The 12,703-nt window shown below is 45.8% G+C and overlaps 1 long non-coding RNA gene across 1 annotated transcript in view; it reads left to right on the forward strand.

Moving 5' to 3' along the window:
• The first annotated feature begins 1,805 nt into the window (after positions 1 to 1,805).
• Positions 1,806 to 12,703, forward strand: part of LOC146073940 (uncharacterized) — a 227,882-nt gene continuing 216,984 nt past the window's right edge. Inside the window, exon 1 of the long non-coding RNA XR_014473344.1 lies at positions 1,806 to 1,882. This is a non-coding gene — a long non-coding RNA (uncharacterized LOC146073940). The remainder of the gene's footprint in view (positions 1,883 to 12,703) is intronic.

Below are 12,703 nucleotides of genomic sequence, written 5' to 3' on the forward strand. Positions count from 1 at the left end.
GTGGTGCCCCTACAGCGGCCTGAGTTTCTGGGTGCTGGTGCCCCCGCCCCCTTTGTGTGATGTCACATGTAAAAGTGGCGGTGCCAGCACAAGAGGGCTCATGAATAGTGATTCCTTGGTCCACTTATTTTTTTTATATTGTTCTCAAGCAGGTGCACTTTTATTACAAGTTAATATATTTGGTAAACTTCCCTCTTTAAACAATCTGTCCTTGGTCAATGGCCATGCCACACACTGCCATCTAATTGTGAGGGTTGGGGGTGTTTGATCATTTACTTTAACTACTTTCAGGACGTCCTCTTTTGTGCCAGGAGAATGGGTCCGATTCAGACCTGATTACTGGGCTGCGAGTGTTCTGATCAGGTAAATGCTACCCCATACCTCCCCACGCACGCAAAAGCCTGCCCATGTGCATGGCTGCAAATACATTTGCAGCCGTGTACACAGAGGGAAATTCATTCATAATCACCCTCCATCAAATGGATTTCCCCCCTGTACGCAGCCGAACAGGGGGGGGAAATCCCTGACTTGGTTTTGGATTTCAGTACAAATCAGTTTCATCAGAAGTCGATGTTACAGTCCAGCTACTGTACCTGTTCAGCTTGTGACGGGGTATGGCAATGACATTCCACCTCTGAATCCCCGAGTGCTGCCTAATACAGAGCACAGCAGCTGCAGTGAATGGAAATAGTTTACAACTTACAAACATCTCATGACATTGAGCATTCTGTTGCCATGGAAACAGGCGTTATCTTATAGAAGCGTAGAGCAGAGGTACTGAACTGGTGAGGGCCGTGGTGGGAGATTACTGTAGGCTTAAGGGGAGGATGCCATACTCATACCCGCGCCCACAAGGTTTCTCCAGTTACCCTTACCCACCTTCAGTTTAATGTAGCAGTGTGCTGGGATTGAGGGTGGATTATGATCTTTGGCTATAAGAAATGCCATCATATGCTCAACCAATCTATGGTATCATGATACAATATCCACCCCAACAAAAGGAACCCACTACTATGAATCAATGCCCCAGCCAGGACTCAGGGATATTTGTTATGAGGTGCAGAGGTGAAGTCACTGGTTGCTAAGGAACGGATAACCTGCATTCTAATGAATATACATTAATTCACGCAAGGCTTTTAATCGCATCCGTGGGAACTCCCAGCGTTTCATGGACGTTACATCCATTCGCAACCATGCAGGGGAATGGGGGCGGCAGCATATGCAAACGGTGGGCGGGTGAAAAATGACACCCAGAATAACCCCCTAAATGCATGTATAATAATGTGTTTTAACATATTCAGTGCGCTTTGTGCAGTTGGAGAATGATGGGAACGCATGAATGATGCACTTATGAGGCAAGAAAACTTACAAGGTCGACAGGTCATTAGGTTGCCACAAGCATTAGGTCGACATGGTCTAGGTTGACAGTCAAAAGGTCGATATGGTTTTTTTTACTGTTTTTTGAGCCGACATGTGCCGACAGGCGGTATTTCATGCCCCACCATCCACTAGGGCGTGGTGGGAGAACAAAAGAGTGTGCCGAGCGCAGCGAGGGGACGTGGGGGACTTAATCCTGTGTCCATGTCGACTGTGTCGACATTTGGGTTAAAAAAAGTGAAAAACCCCATGTCGACCTTTTGAATGTCAATCTAGACCATGTCGACCGAATGCTTGTGTAGACCTAATGACCTGTCGACCTTGTCCCATGTCGACCTAGTCCCATGTCGACATTGCAGTATGTCGACCTAGTGGTGTCCACCTAATGACTGTCAACCATCCTTACCCCACAGGAGTGACCTCTAGAAGACTTTCCAATATACCGGCAGCACCATTCATCTGAGAGATCCGAGGACGCTCCGGTTCTCCCTCTTCTATATACACGGTAAATACCCATTCATATTTCCAGCTGCAGAACAGGTTCTCCTGTTCTTAAGAACTATCAGAAGTACTCTGATATTATGTACAGTGGAACCATACCCATACCCTCAAACATGACCCATTCCATTAGGTACAAAATTCTCTGTTTCTGGACTTCCCTGCCAGTGGCAGTTGCAGATGTGAGGCTGCAGCACAGTCCAATATTCAAAGAGGGGAGCCACACCTACTGCCACCCCAAACATCACTGTCCTGGACTCACTGACAGTTGATGTGACCCCCCTCTTTGAATTTTGGACTGTGCAGGAGCCCCACCTCTGTAATTGCCACTGGTAAGGAAGTCCAGGAACAGAGCATTTTGTACCTAATGGAATGGGTCATGTTGGAGGGTATGCATACCATAACTCAATGTGAGTATATTGGTGAATGCTCCCAATTATTATATTTATTTTATTTGTTTATAATTGTCATTGTGTATAAACACAAGATTGTTTTTATAAATGCAACAAATATCGTTATATTTTACCATATTTATTTTGTACATTTCTGTGGCAGATCCATAATCCACTCACTCACCTGCGCAGCTATTCATTTCGTTTCTAACAATTGGCAAGGGGACTATGTAAAAACCGGACCCGGACAATACCCCGGACTGGACACTACAAGCTCCAGACTGCAGATTTTGATGTCGGTCCGGCGGTCCAGGGTCTTGTCTGGGTCCGGTTTTTACCCATACCTATCGGCAAGTTTGTTGATTAGATGCAGCGAGATAGCGCAGGTATATGTAACCAATATCTCTGAATTCTATTATCATGTAGTGTTCAAGATTGGTTACTAATACTACTCAGTGTGCTGGGGGAACCAATGTCTTGTGTTACTTCAGTATTTAACCCCTCCCTCATGCACCTGGGAAATGCTACTGAACTAATTGAGCATCTACCACTATCTGTATGTATGTTGTTAGAGGCAGAAGGGAGCTCATATTAGGCGGAGATGCAGGTCCTGATATGCCACATGGAGTAGTCTGGGGTTGCTCCAAGGTAGGTAGCTCTTAGTTTGGATATATCAAGTAAGGAGCCATTATCATGTGGCTCCTTGCTGGTTAATCGTAGACCTAATTTAGGGTAACAGTGGTGTGGGGTGTGGTGCCCCTGGACTGGTTGGGCTGGGTGGCTTTAGTGCGGCATGCCCTTACATTCTATTAACACTTTCCCCTCACAAACACTATCTCTCTCTTATTTTAATTACATTTCATTTATCTCTCTCTCTCTTTATATAGCTTCGGCTTCCTATCACTAATTATGAACACTATAGTATCTCACTGGCGTGCTGCTCTGGGCTTCCTAGCTTATGATAGTTTTTGGGGTGCCGCACCCTGCACCTAGATATAGCGCTGGGGACCCCCAATATACAGAGAAGCCTTGACAATGGCTTGGGGGCATATCATACACCTGCGCAGGTATATGTAACCAATATCTCTGAATTCTATGATCATGTAGTGTTCTAGATTGGTTACTAATACTATTCAGTGAGCTGGGGGAACCAATGTCTTGTTACTTACTCAGTATTAACCCCTCCCTTATGCACCTGAGTAATATTACTGAACTAATTGAGCATCTATTGTCATGATTGGATGCCATCTTACTGAACTAATTGAGCATCTACCACTATCTGTATGTAAGCTGCAGCGAGAGATTGACTGGATTTACTCAATTTGCTTCAACACCCCTCCAGCGCTAAGAGTTCTCTCTCCTCTTGTTTTCCATGGGAGTGGGCTGAGCCTGTAGGCCAGTGGTTCCCAACCTGTGGTACGCGTACCCCTGGGGGTACGCGTCCACACGCTCGGGGGTACGCGACGGCCCGGCCTGTAATGGCAGCCACGGCAATCAGACAGGTTGCTGGAGGGGAGGAGAGTGCATTGCGCATCTCTCCTACCCCTCATTGTGCTTCCCTGTGACTGGCCGCCCGTCCGCCAATCAATCAGAGCTTGCGGGCCGGCAGCCAATCAGGAGCCGGCCTGCGAACTTTGATTGGCGGGCAGCCCAGTCACAGTGAAGGGAAGGAGAGATACGCAGTGTGCTGTACTCTCCTTCCCTGAGAGAAGCAGCGGCGGCAGCTACATGGCAGGGGGACACTGGACTGTCCTCTCCCCAGCAGCAGCGTAAATGGCGAGTGTGCTGCTGCTGGGAAATACTATGGGGGCATTGCTGGCACTGTGGGGGCATATTTATTGCTGGCACTGTGGGGGCATTGCTGGCACTGTGGGGCATACTTGTTACTGGCACTGCGTGCATACAGATACATGTGCCCAAAAGTGAATAATGACACAGCGGCTTTTGCCCTGCAGGCCCCCCAAAGTCGCACGCAGCGCCTAATTTCCAACAATTGTTCTCAGGTACGTGTGACAAATCAGTAATAATGGGCCTGGAAATATGGACTACGACTAAAATAGTCTTTCTTTAAGTTTTGTGCTTACTGAAAGAGCCTCAGCGCAGACTTTGTGTATGTCCGCAGGGAACTAAGCACAGAGCAGCCGGCTTCACACCAAGCAAATATGTTCATATTAACAAAGCCTCACAGAGTATATTTTGCCAGTTCCGTACAAACAAACGATGCGGAAAATAGAACAAATTACAATACTCAGTATCTATAGTCAAAATGCTGGAAAACTTTCCCTTCCATTGTGTCTCACGTCAATACTTATCCCCCACGGACCTGTTGCTCACATTCTATGCAGAGTGAAGTATTATAATTTCCTCATTTATATGCCTGTTTTCCCAAACGCTCGCTGCAGTGAAAGCACCAGATGCTGGAACCGCCAGGTTTTGGATCTGTTGTACATGTACTCATATGTTTGCTATCTCTACCTCGTACATTTTATTACAGATCATTTTTGGGAATTGTATTATTCATCCTAGCAAGCGCTCGGTATTTCTGGCACTGCCCAACGTTTCCAGTTCATTTAAACCAGTAAGGTATTAACCTTTGAAGAACTCTGGGTATAGAAACACAAGTTTCATCCCGTTGTAATGTGGTTGGGAGGGGATGGGATGGGTCAAGGGTGGCCAACCAATCAGAGGCAATGAGCCCAAAAATATGTTATGGTAAGACAAAGAGCCGATGCCGTGCAGAAAATTGGCGTGGCCTAGCTCCCACTAGGCCACGCCCCATTTTTTTAATTGGTTGTGGTCTAACTGGTACAAGGCCATGCCCCATTTTTGCGTTCATGTCTTTAGAATGAACTTTGTGTCAAACCGTAGTGTTTAGATAGGCGGGGGGTGAGACAAGCACATTGAAAATTCACAATTTACGTGATCTTCCCAATATAATAAACTTTATTAACTTGACACTTTGCTGTCATTTTTTTATTAGTGGGACATTTGATCATCCTTGGTTTTCATACATTTTTTAAAAATTCTGTCTCGTATGCGAAGCTGCTCGCAGTAATTCTCTCACATGTGTCTTTAAGAACGGATCAAAGTTATGATTTCACCTATTTTAGCATTGAAAATAACGACTCGCAAAATGTAAGTACACAGCCCCCACACCCGCTCCTCTATGCAGCCAAAGACCTGCTCTGACATCTGACCACTGCAACCGCTCTGCTGTCGAGCCGCCGCACCCAGCCTCTCCCCTCGTGGCCTCTGTTCCCTCTTCCTGATGCTGGGTACAGCATGCTCTTCGTACGATGTGACGTTATGACATCACGTCCAGTACACAGCAAAGTAGTACACAGTCAGAGGAGGCAAGTGTCAGTGCCGCAGGTGCGGGAGCCACATCTCAATAAGAAAAGAGACACATGCAGCTCAATGGCCACAGGTTGGCCACCCCTGGTATAATGTGTATGGGCCTTTACTGTTCTTCTGTGATTCATGCACTTTTTGAATAAACACGTTGAGTCGCAGCCAAGTACCTTTTCTATTAATGGCCCAATCGCAATAGAACTCCCTCCTTTTAAGCTAACGCTCACTTAACTTTCCATTCCTTGCCAAACCCTCTCCTTGCCATTTAGCCACCCACTCGCCTTCTACTGTGTAACCTATATCTAATTCCTTATACTGATATGGAACTAAAGCATCCAGAGGCGTAACTGGAGTAATCTGCTGCAGGACTCTTGCTCCAAGAGGGACACCTCTTCTCCCCCGCTAATTTGAAACCGTTAATTGTAAGCTGTCAATATTGCTTCTGCCACGGATTCCCCCTCCTTGCAGGACAATAGATGCCACACTCTCTTTATTCTAAACAAAAAATTTGCAAATGTCATACCCTGTATTTGAACCCATGACCTGTTCAACTAGAAGCAGACACCACACTGATAGAGCTATTTACTCCTACATAGGAACTATGTGAATTCTAGCTATATGAAGTTACTGCACTACATAGCTCTGCCCAATAGTCATTGATTTGAACTAACAATTATACATAGTCAGAATCTGCATACTTACTATGGAGGAGAAAATATCTCTATCGGTGTGGTGTCTGCCTCCAGTGATACAGGTCACATGTTTTAATCCTAGGGATGACTGCTAAGTATTGTATTTGTTCAAAATAAATGGCAGTGTAAATAAATGTGTGCGTACGGTACATAATGTACTGATGAAGCTGTTTCCGGGTGCAAGTACAGTCGTCGGTGTCTGATCTTGATAGCTGCGCTGTCCTGGTAGAAGATTATGCACCCATATAAAAAAATAATGCCATTTTTCACTTTGTATTTTTACTTTTTAAGATTGAGTGGGTATAGCAAGGCCACATAATAATTGGAGATGACTTTAATCTGGCCATAAATCCAGACCTAGATAAATCACTCTTGTGTCTGTAGAAGGCAGGTGACATTTCATCTGGGGATTCGCTTGATTCATTTGCCCGTAAGGTGACCGAACTTATATGGCACTTGGCAGAATAAAGACTCAATAACCACATATTAAACTGTACTATTTGGGGTGCATGAAATCTATTAGAAGATTGATTTACTGCAGGTCAAGCAGGACCCTTTTCATGGATCCAAGTGGCTTGCTAGTGCCACCAAGCGTCTCCATCGTCATTTGCACCTTCCCCTGACCACCCACAAGTATAACGTCTGTTCCAGACATTAATGCTTTTTTGAAATTCCAGTCTGGATCCAATAGGAGGAGGGTGATATCTGACTGTTATTGCCGGACTTTGCATGAACAATCGCATCATGGCGGGCCCATCCCTTGTGAAGTTTTGCCGTGATCTCCGGCTTTGTGACACCAAAGACAGGGCTGCAATTTATAGCAAATTGTATCATCAAGACAGATGACTCTACCACTTCACAGTCAGCTCGTGAGATGCCCAATTTACCAGGTGCCAAGAGACTCCTTCTTATTCAGGAACCTCCTGGAATGTACGTGAAAATGGGTGTTAGCGTCTTGGACGCTTGGCTGCCGGGGGCTGGTGCGCAGAGGGTGCACACAACGCTTCCGCCCGGCAGAGTGACAGGACTTTCGCCCGGCATGGGCGCGCGGCACAGGACTCTCGCCGTTCCCCTGCAGCCACTCAGCGGTTGCCTGGCAACAGGGGGCGCCGAGGGCCTCACGCTCGGTCATCCTGATGTTCATCTCTTCCGGAGGCCGGGTCTGTGGCAGGGCCATTGATTGGCTGCACCATCCTTCTTAAGGGATGGGCGCAGGCAACATGGCGCCGGTTATAGCTTATTCCCAGCTATTCCTGGTCGCTCCTCCAGCTCCTGGTCGTTGGCTTCCAGAGTCCCTGGCTCAGTAGCCTTTAGTACCTGGATCCTTTCTGTTGATTCCCTCTCCTGTGGAGCCTGGTTATTTTAATTATCATTTCTGTGGCACATTGCCCTTTATTTCTGTTATTTTCTTTCGGGCTGCCAAGCCCATCTCTTTTGTTTAGGCTTTAGTCCAAGCCTTTTCCATCAGCCCTGCTGGTCTTTGCTAGCAGTGAGGCTAGTTTAGTATTTCTGTTAGACTCTCCCACCTTGGGGGTCCTCGTAAGGCAGGGAATTGTTCCTGTTCTTGCTCCTGTTGTTTTGGGGTTTCATTATTTTGTTTACAGTCTCTGTTTGTTGGTGATTCCCCGCACCCTTCCACTTGTATTTGCGACTGAGTCGCATCCCCGTCCTTGGCCTGGTGCCGACAGACAGGGTGTCCTCTCCAGTTAGGCCCAGTAGTCAGTTTTACCTCTTGAGCATACCTCTGACGATCGCTAGCCCTTTGTCCCCACATAAGACCTAGCTGCATCGGGGTTGGAGTGGGCCTAACTCGCTCCTTCGAAGGCGGCGGCCACAGGTGAACACTAGCGCTCACAGGGGCTTGACATCTGCCAGAGGTACTCAACAGAGTGAGTGTAGGGTTCGCTGTGGCCGTTCTAACCAGCGGTCCCGGCTACGGGCTCACGCCTGACGTCCTGTACCTAGTCTCCTGGCATAACAATGGGCAAGCTGAGTGGGTTGTCTGTGACCAGTGGGGTAAGTTTGTCCCAGTTGCCCGGTGATAAATATTGGTGCACCCCCCCACACACACATCACCTTATATAAATATATATATCAGAACACAGATCATATATGTGACGCTTGCAAAAATTATGTTTAGAATAGAGTGTGAATATTGTCCTGCTAGGAGCCACAGAAGCGATATCAACGGCTTTCAAGTAACTAATTTAAACTAGCAGGGGAGGAGAGGTGCCCCCTTGGGAGCAGGAGCCCAGCGGCAGATAACTCCATTGCCTCCCAGAGTTATGCCTCTGTCTGTGACCACAGTGGATGTAAAAGTGACTGTTAAGGTGGCCATACATCAGAAAGATATTGTACCCAATCATACAATCTCAACTGATTGTAAGATGGATTGTATGCAGATTGTGTGCACATCTTATGTACATAATCATACAATCAATCAGTAGATGGATTGTATGACTGATTGTAAGATGGATTGTATGCAGATTGTGTGCACATCTTGTGTACACAATCATGCAGTAGATGGATTGTATGATTGATTGTATGATCGATTGTGTGTAGATTGTGTGTCCAAAAACCACCAAGGACTGCCGGGGATTTCAAGGGAAATTGTACACAATCATGAGCGCAATCGATCTTAAGATCGATTTTTCTGATGTATGGCCAGCTTTAGGCCACACCTGAGTCCACCTGCCCTAACTGTTAGTGCATGCCCTCTAATTCTGGGTGAGGCTGGACCACTATTATGAGCAGAGGTGAAACTACCATTGGCCCTGAGGACTAAGGGGCCCATTGCTGCCCAGACCAGCAATGACTTCTTGGGCTGGGCTAGAGGAGATGGCCCAAATGATATTTTTACACCTGGGCCAGCCACTCACAAGTTGCTCCACTGTTTGGGAGGTATGATGGAAAGCAGTATGATGCAGTATGATGCCCCATCCAGCATGACACATACATCAGGACGCAGTTTGGACAAACAATACACGTGAGAACTATAGTTTTAAACATGTTTATGAGTGTTGTCTTTTATAACCATAATGCGGTGAATCAGGGACTTTGTCTGAGAGCAGATACTCAGATCTGGCTCATTAACAGTGACTCATCATGAAAAGGTTATTTTAGGTATAAAACACAGGCTGCTTTATCAAAGATGTTACTGGAGAAAGCAGTTATCATTGCCAGCGAATGCTGATTTCGCTTCACCTTGTACAGTATATTAATAGGTAACTGCCTGCAATAACTACAGATGCTCTGGTTCGGTTTTCTGAAAACCAAACCCATCTGAACTTGGCGTATCTGAGTATATCCGGGGGGGGGGTTCCTGCCATGGTCAGACTTCGAAAGAGGCAAAGCGTCATCTTTCCAGCACTGTCTGAGTAAGCAAATAAATGCCCGTAGGAGCACTGTATTACTATACTTATATGGGTATATGGGTTATTAAAATAACAAACACCAGTAGGAGCTCTGTTTTATTATTACAGTGGAATTCATCATTAAAAAACAAAGAGGCACTGTGGTCTGCAGCACTGTGAGGCACTGTGTTGTATGTTCACGGAAGGCACAGTGTGAGTTAAAAAAGAAAGTGCATTAAGTGCCACCTTGTAAGAAAAATTAAACTTGTGTGTGTTCGGGTTCAAACACTTTGTTTTAAAATAGCTTTCATTAGGTGCCACCATTACCATTACTTAATCGCAGTGTTTAAATAAAAAAATATGGATAGAAGAGCAGTGGCAGCAACCCACTACTAGTGTGGAGTCACGATAGAACTTAATCTACTAAAGGTGGGTCAGGGGTCACAAAGTTTAAGAAAGGGCATATGCTCTACCCCACCAACCTCTGTATCATAGACATGCAGTAACCCCCAGTCCTGGTACATATGCCACCCACACTGGCCCTATAGACCTAAACTACCCTTTGGCTAATGGCACATTCTCTAGGTCTTGCATAATAAACCCATGGAAAAACACTCCTGTCCCCTACGTTAGCATTTTATCTTTTATTTTATTTTTTGCTATTGGGGCCAATGTTTGTTTTTTTCAATATAATAATATGTTTTTTTTTTTCAGGTGCTAGCTAATGTCTTTAATTATTTTCCTGTGTGTGTTAATGTGGTTTATTTTTTTTTTTGTGTGGGCCAATGTATTTTTATTTTCCTGTGGGTGCCGATGTGTTTATTTTTTGCTTATGGGGTCTAGCCTGTGCTTTTTCTCCCCCTGTGGTGGCCAATATATATTTTTTTTCTTGTACAATGTTTTTCATCTGTGCATCTGTCTGAGTGGCACCACAAACGTAACCCGGTGATGTTTGTACAGAGTCGCAGTACAGATTTAGATGTATGCACCAAGTAGTGTTTGAGAAATGTTTTCCTGGGCAGTTACAGTGGGTTGGCTAATCAGATGCAGAAGTAACATAGTATATGTGTTTTGCTGAAAGTAGTTGCATATAGAGATGTTGAATTGCTCACATTGGAGGCCCAACTCTGAAGGATTATCTCCACCCAGCATAAGGCTGGTGATAGATTAAATGGTGTGACAGGTGGTGGCATGTTAATATGCACAGAGCAGGATAGCAGCGTCTGCAGACACTGAGAGTGGGCATCTCAGTAATTACATATTCGGATGCAGATAATGTACACCAGGGAAGGGCAATGTAGCAGCTTCAGCATAAGGACACAGATGCAATTGCAGCAGAAGACACAAGGATGGCCCTATAGGGAGGCATCTAACCCCCAACAGACCACACCCCCTCAACACACCCCACCCCATTCGGGCTGCTTTCAGAAATTTCTGGGTTGGTTTTCCACCCCAATTCACTCCTAACTGGAAGAATCAGAAAACCAGAAAACTGGAAGACCCCTGCCCAGGCTGACTGGTTGGTAGGGTTAATGTTTTGGCCACGGGATCTTATATAATAAGTGTCCCCCGGCTGTGACATTACCCTGCTGGCTGGTTGGGTCTGGGGCTGGTTCTTGAAATACGGGGGACCCCTATTAATTTTGTCCCCCATATTTTGGAAACAGGCCCGCCCTGGGGCCTGGGGCTGGTTTAAAAAAATCAGCGGAGGCCTATTTCATTGGGTTTCTGATTTTTTAAAACCGGGCCCGGCTGACTGATCCATGCAGGCTTCTGCCAAACACACCAGGAAATTGAAGTCTATTTTCCTGGCATATTTGGCCGGCAGTTAGCAGCCTTTTTGCACTAATTAGCGGCTGTATTTTAATATGGCCGCTTAGTAAATTATTGGGGATTCCTGTCATATTCTATTGATGGTGTATCCCTTCGTATTTGTAAATACAAATACGAATGTGCCATCAATACGAATACGAGTTTGCATATTTTCGGGATACTAGATTTTTTTTTTTTTACGATTTTGCTTTAGTAAATTTCCCACAATATTAATTGATTTTGGTCCATGATGTCACTGATACACATTGGTGCTACAGTGCGTATGCTATATACCACCACATTTAATGTTTGCTATTTACTGTATATTGGTTATATGTGAAAGTTAGATTAGTACTGTATGATATAATCTCCACTCTTCATGATTCCAATGTTACATTTGTCTATATTAAACCAAAACAGTCTGTATTAGTCTAGAACCCTTCTCACACCAGGTTTGCCTACCCTCCCAGAATGCCCGGGAGGGTCCCGAAAATCGGGTCCCCCCTCCCGGCCCCCCGAAAAGGTGGGCAACCCTCCAAGAATCTGGGGGACCCCCGCTCTGCCCCCTGATCGCGGCTTTCTCTGCCTGACAGCGGCATTTGAATAACCCTATCTGCTGATCTCCAATGAGGGGGCGGGGCTAAACTGTCATAACGCATGATTTTAGCCTCGTCCCCTCCGCGGAGATCGGCAAATCAGACCATTTACCATCATGGGGCGGGGCTTAATGACATCACTCTCAAGCTCCGTCCCCCGAAGTCCAATCGCAGGGTGAAGTTTTGTACGTACTGGACGATTCTGGCTGCTGCCAGTAAAGTTAATGATATCTGCGGTGCCGCTGGCTGACCGATATAGCGCATACACAGTGAATTATATAATTTAACAATACCGACCAGTGACATCACCGTGTCCTGCCAGTGAGTATTCAGTTGTTTGACAATATACCAAATTAAGCTGCATGCAAATCGATTGGGGTGGGGGATCCCACATCGTCTGTCATTTTCACCATACACACTAGGAGATATTTTAAACAAAATCACACTGAAGGGCCAGAATGAGGGGGAGATTCTCTAAAAATCGCGGCTCAGCTCCGCCCCCCTTCGCATACATAATTATCGCATATGTTCTAACATATGCGATAATTATGGCAAAGGACAGCTCTTGCGTTAAGAGCTGTCCTTTGCGGTGAGAGTCGGCGGCTCCTCCCTTACCCGGCGCTGCTGCTGCT

Source organism: Crinia signifera, chromosome 4, assembly GCF_055691185.1.
Source record: "Crinia signifera chromosome 4, ASM5569118v1, whole genome shotgun sequence".
In the NCBI taxonomy this organism is placed as follows: domain Eukaryota; kingdom Metazoa; phylum Chordata; class Amphibia; order Anura; family Myobatrachidae; genus Crinia; species Crinia signifera.